Here is a 6,000-nt window from a genome sequence, read left to right as displayed (position 1 = left end):
TCCGAAAATAATCTATGATATACTTTGGATTTATTGCCTTTGCAACAGCAAAGTCATATTTGATGAAATTGTAGATACCAATGCCACCAATGAATGCAAACCAAATGCAAATTATCAGAGCAAAGGTATAGCCAACTTTGTCTGTTCCAAATCTTTGAACCGCAAATAGTAAAATCAATATAACCCCTAATATCCAAACCACCATATTTGTATACGATAAAATAACTAGTTAAATGGCCACAGTTGCATAATTAATGATCATTAGCTATTGGCATTCACATAAAATTAGACTCTTCGATGTCCACATTATGCTAATTGATATATATTCCTATTTGAATGGGTACCTGTTGCTACTTTAGTTGCTTCTATCTGGATTCCTCCCACGGCCGATAAAACTGCGATCACAAACATTGCAAAAGAGAAATTGAAATTTGCATTTAAAGCCAAAAAAATAGAGTGTAAAAAAGACAAAAGTCCAGTACATGTATGTTGCAAAAGGCTATAATACGGTGTTTGAGAGTTTTGAATTTAAAGAATTATTAAATAGTGTAAAGTTGTAATTTACAACTATGTGTTTTGTTGGATTTTATTCCGTACCAAATTTGATTGTAATTATATTCAATCTTTTGTATCTTGTGTTATTTGTGGGATTTCATTGTAAGAGGTGTGTGTGTGTGTGTGTGTGTGTGTGTGTGTGTGAGAGAGAGAGAGAGAGAGAGAGAGAGAGAGAGAGAGAGAGAGAGTGTGTGTGTGAAGACTCAAGGCATGAAGACTAAAGCTGTTTTCGCGGATAGCTTGCGACTAAGCATCCCGCGAAGTGAAGCATGTGCCTTGCGCATGACTAGAATGCGAAGAGTCAGGACATGATGGAGACAGCTGATTTTCACGAGTATCTCGCAGGTAAGACCTTCCCGCGAGACACCTGTGAAACATTTTGTTTTACCAGATTATCCTATTTGATACACATTTTCTGTACCCACACTATATATACCCACATTACCCACATATATTGAGGAGTGCTTCTGAGAGAAAACCCTAGCCACAAACTTTGAGTGTGAGAGATTGTTATGCCCATATTTCTCTACACAATTGCTTGTAGATTTTCCTCAACTCCTATCTCTCCATTTCCATACCATTGAGAGTTTGATAGTGCAAACACTTAATACACCCTTTCAGAGTGTTCAGTGAGGTTTTGGTGCTGTTGGGAAGCATTGGAAGAAGATAGGCTTTGGCGGATGCAATTGGGCGTATTGTGGGATCCGAAGGGTTAGACAAGACACGGTTCCAAGCATTGTGGCGAACAATAAGATTCCTTAGCAAATTTGCTTTTCACTAGCTTAGACTTGAGCCATGAGGCTATCCGTGTACGACGATTTAGCAATTCAAGCTCGTAGTTTAAGACTTCATGGTCCTCAGCCTGTTGATTTGTGATAAAACCCACCTTGGCATACCGGCATAAGAGAGAATATAAGGCAAATGTCCCTCCTGAAATTTATTTTCACATTATGTACATATAAAATAAGGGTTATTATGCACTATGAAAATAACAAAGTGAAAATTAATATTGTAAAGTATGAAAAATGTTTAGTTTCAAACATGTTTGGAAATTTGTGCTCCAACCACCAATAAAAAGAATAATATCATTTTTTTACAAGTGGTTTGAGCTTGATCAATATGTTCTAAATATGTTTAGATCCAAATTTTGTCTGTAGAGTATGCGCATGTGAGTGAAGTCACATATAAAATAATAAAGAGAAGAATGAGTGAAGATTATAGGTTTAAGCTTTTGGATTAAATTGGTGATTACTTTTTAAGCCTAAACATTTTGTGAAAAAAGAAATACATAGAAATTTTGTGGTAATAATATAAATGTATTACGAGAAAATTTTTAGTATAGTGATTTACTTTTTTTCGTGCATGGTCTTTAAATAGACCACCCAAATAATGATTGTAGAGTATCCGCATTAGTATATATAATTTGTCCATTTTGCAAGAAAAAAACATGCTTTTTCTATTTTACATACCCATTTTTACAAAACACCCACATCAACTTGTCTATCCTACACATTTATTCAATAAAATATTCTAAATCTAGCCACCATCAACCCGATCAATACCTAGCCACCATCAATGATCAATACCCAGCCCTCCATCATCAACCCACATAAGCACCATTATCAAGCTAGCCTTCATCATCAACCTACCCATCAAAATCCCAGCCACCATCAACTTGATCAATACCCATGGATCAAAATCATCAAAACTCACTCATCAAAATCATCAAAACCACTAATCAAAACCATCAAACAAAGAAAAAAGATAGTTGTGGTGATCAGCAAGAGATCAGGGCGATGGCAATCGACGATGGTGGCGAGAGATGATTTGATCGGCAAGAGATCAAATTATGTTTATTTATGGATACCTATTACTTAGGCCCAAATAAGGTAACGATGAAATTCTTACATTTTCATTATTCCTATGATTCCATAGCAATAGCGATGTTGAGGAAAAGCTGAGTTTTTTGTTAGCCACAATCTCTCTAGTTTCCCCACAGAGCATGAACCTTTAGACCCTTTTCTCATTTGGGTGTCTCTAGTTTTACCAAAGAAAACAATATACACACTTCTAGTAGCAAAATAAAGCTCCGTTGAACCTACAGTAATGTGTTTTAGTTCTTTATCAGATGGTTTGATGATTTGATCAAATGAAAGAAAGGGAGAGTGAGGTGAGAGTGAGAGTAATCAGAGACAAGGAGTGAGAAAAAATTACTAAAATATTAAATACAAGTACTACAATAATTGTGCATATATGCACGTTAGGCTTTGGCGGATGCAATTGGGCGTATTGTGGGATCCGAAGGGTTAGACAAGACACGGTTCCAAGCATTGTGGCGAACAATAAGATTCCTTAGCAAATTTGCTTTTCACTAGCTTAGACTTGAGCCATGAGGCTATCCGTGTACGACGATTTAGCAATTCAAGCTCGTAGTTTAAGACTTCATGGTCCTCAGCCTGTTGATTTGTGATAAAACCCACCTTGGCATACCGGCATAAGAGAGAATATAAGGCAAATGTCCCTCCTGAAATTTATTTTCACATTATGTACATATAAAATAAGGGTTATTATGCACTATGAAAATAACAAAGTGAAAATTAATATTGTAAAGTATGAAAAATGTTTAGTTTCAAACATGTTTGGAAATTTGTGCTCCAACCACCAATAAAAAGAATAATATCATTTTTTTACAAGTGGTTTGAGCTTGATCAATATGTTCTAAATATGTTTAGATCCAAATTTTGTCTGTAGAGTATGCGCATGTGAGTGAAGTCACATATAAAATAATAAAGAGAAGAATGAGTGAAGATTATAGGTTTAAGCTTTTGGATTAAATTGGTGATTACTTTTTAAGCCTAAACATTTTGTGAAAAAAGAAATACATAGAAATTTTGTGGTAATAATATAAATGTATTACGAGAAAAATTTTAGTATAGTGATTTACTTTTTTTCGTGCATGGTCTTTAAATAGACCACCCAAATAATGATTGTAGAGTATCCGCATTAGTATATATAATTTGTCCATTTTGCAAGAAAAAAACATGCTTTTTCTATTTTACATACCCATTTTTACAAAACACCCACATCAACTTGTCTATCCTACACATTTATTCAATAAAATATTCTAAATCTAGCCACCATCAACCCGATCAATACCTAGCCACCATCAATGATCAATACCCAGCCCTCCATCATCAACCCACATAAGCACCATTATCAAGCTAGCCTTCATCATCAACCTACCCATCAAAATCCCAGCCACCATCAACTTGATCAATACCCATGGATCAAAATCATCAAAACTCACTCATCAAAATCATCAAAACCACTAATCAAAACCATCAAACAAAGAAAAAAGATAGTTGTGGCGATCAGCAAGAGATCAGGGCGATGGCAATCGACGACGGTGGCGAGAGATGATTTGATCGGCAAGAGATCAAAATATGTTTATTTATGGATACCTATTACTTAGGCCCAAATAAGGTAACAATGAAATTCTTACATTTTCATTATTCCTATGATTCCATAGCAATAGCGATGTTGAGGAAAAGCTGAGTTTTTTGTCAGCCACAATCTCTCTAGTTTCCCCACAGAGCATGAACCTTTAGACCCTTTTCTCATTTGGGTGTCTCTAGTTTTACCAAAGAAAACAATATACACACTTCTAGTAGCAAAACAAAGCTCCGTTGAACCTACAGTAATGTGTTTTAGTTCTTTATCAGATGGTTTGATGATTTGATCAAATGAAAGAAAGGGAGAGTGAGGTGAGAGTGAGAGTAATCAGAGACAAGGAGTGAGAAAAAATTACTAAAATATTAAATACAAGTACTACAATAATTGTGCATATATGCACGATTACTGTAGCAATTATGCATTTATGCACAATTTTACACCCACTGATGTTGGTGTTCTTTTTTTATCAAAATGTGTAAAATGAAGAGTTTTTTTTTTTTTTTTTGCATTTTGCAAGATTTTGCATTCACTGATGTGGATGCTCTAACATGAAGAGAAGTTTTTCATAGTAGGATCTTTACCTTCGCCATTATCATTGGCCTTTAAAACAATTAACACGTACTTGATGAGTGTAATTAAGGTGATGGTATAGAAGATCAAAGAAAGTACTCCTAGGATATCATCGTTGTGCGAGATACCATTGGAGAAGCTGGGAAGGTGCTGGTATACACGTATAATGGTGATGAACCAACAGCCCTGTACACCACTATAATACTTTGAAATGCTAGACACAAGATTACTGACCATCCCATATCCTGAAAAAAAAAAAAAAAAAAAAAAAAAAAGATTTAATATTTTTTGAGAGATAATTGTAACGCACGCATTAGCGTTTGATAATTATTCTTTATTATCATACTAAAACACTTGTGGGGGGGAAAAAGTCCAAAACTACTTAATGGGCCCGGAACCCCCTGTTAAGGACTATTGTTTTTCCGAGGATTAATAGGTGGTTGGGGCAGCCCATCTAAAGCAGGAAGCCCAGAAGTAGAGGGGGAGTGTCATCCGAAGAGGTCACCACTGGTCCGAAGACGTCTTGCTCCTCGGCTACGAAGAGCCTTGATCAAATGAACGTGTGGAGGGTCCGACTAATCTTCCTAACAATCCCAACGGTAATGATAGGTCCTGGGTGGATCCGGAGATGATCAGAACTAAAAAATATCTAAAGGAAAAGCTGCTACCACCGCATTTAATGCTCTGCAACAGCTTTTCTAGCCGCATTTATGTGGAGAAGACCCCTGAACAGTACAACCTTAGCTACCGCCACCCACAAAGAACTAAAGTAGACACATGACGTGACATGCACTTGAGTAGATGCGCGGATGAAGAGCAGGTGGACGATGGAGATGATAGGAAGGGATGCTATACAAAGAAGAAGGGTCCCTGATAATAGAGGACCGGAAAAAAAGAGAGAGAAAGAGGGAGAAAAGCTCTACTGTAGCTCTGAATGTTGTAATCACTGTTCACTCAATAAAACACCTCTTCGGACATTCATTCATGGAGTTATCTGAGTATTAATTCATGTTATCATCACTGCACGTAACCTAGCCAACTGTTCTATGCTTCATAACCAGCCCAGCTTTTTCGCCCACTCTCTACAAATTCATTGTTCTGTGTTCGTTGGGCCTTTAACCCATATCCTTTGGGCTTGGGCTACAAAAACTGACCCTACAAGACTAAATTTTGGTATATGCAGAAATTAAACCGTGGATAATTGTTCTTTATTATCAAATCAAGATACCAAATTATTGGTGTAAATTAGAAATAAGAGATTTTATTAATTAAGCTAACTAGAACCTACCAAAAGATTTAAATTTATATGTCAAACAATTCAAAAAAAAAAATCTGTCTTCCTAATTGACATGCAAGAAAAATTGCTATTTATGACTTATATTTAGGGCCGGCCCTTCCACTAGGCCAATTAGGCAATTGCCT

The sequence above is a fragment of the Quercus suber genome, unplaced genomic scaffold, assembly GCF_002906115.3.
Source record: "Quercus suber isolate HL8 unplaced genomic scaffold, Cork oak 2.0 scaffold_526, whole genome shotgun sequence".
Classification (NCBI taxonomy): domain Eukaryota; kingdom Viridiplantae; phylum Streptophyta; class Magnoliopsida; order Fagales; family Fagaceae; genus Quercus; species Quercus suber.
Note: the sequence above shows the minus strand (reverse complement) of the source record.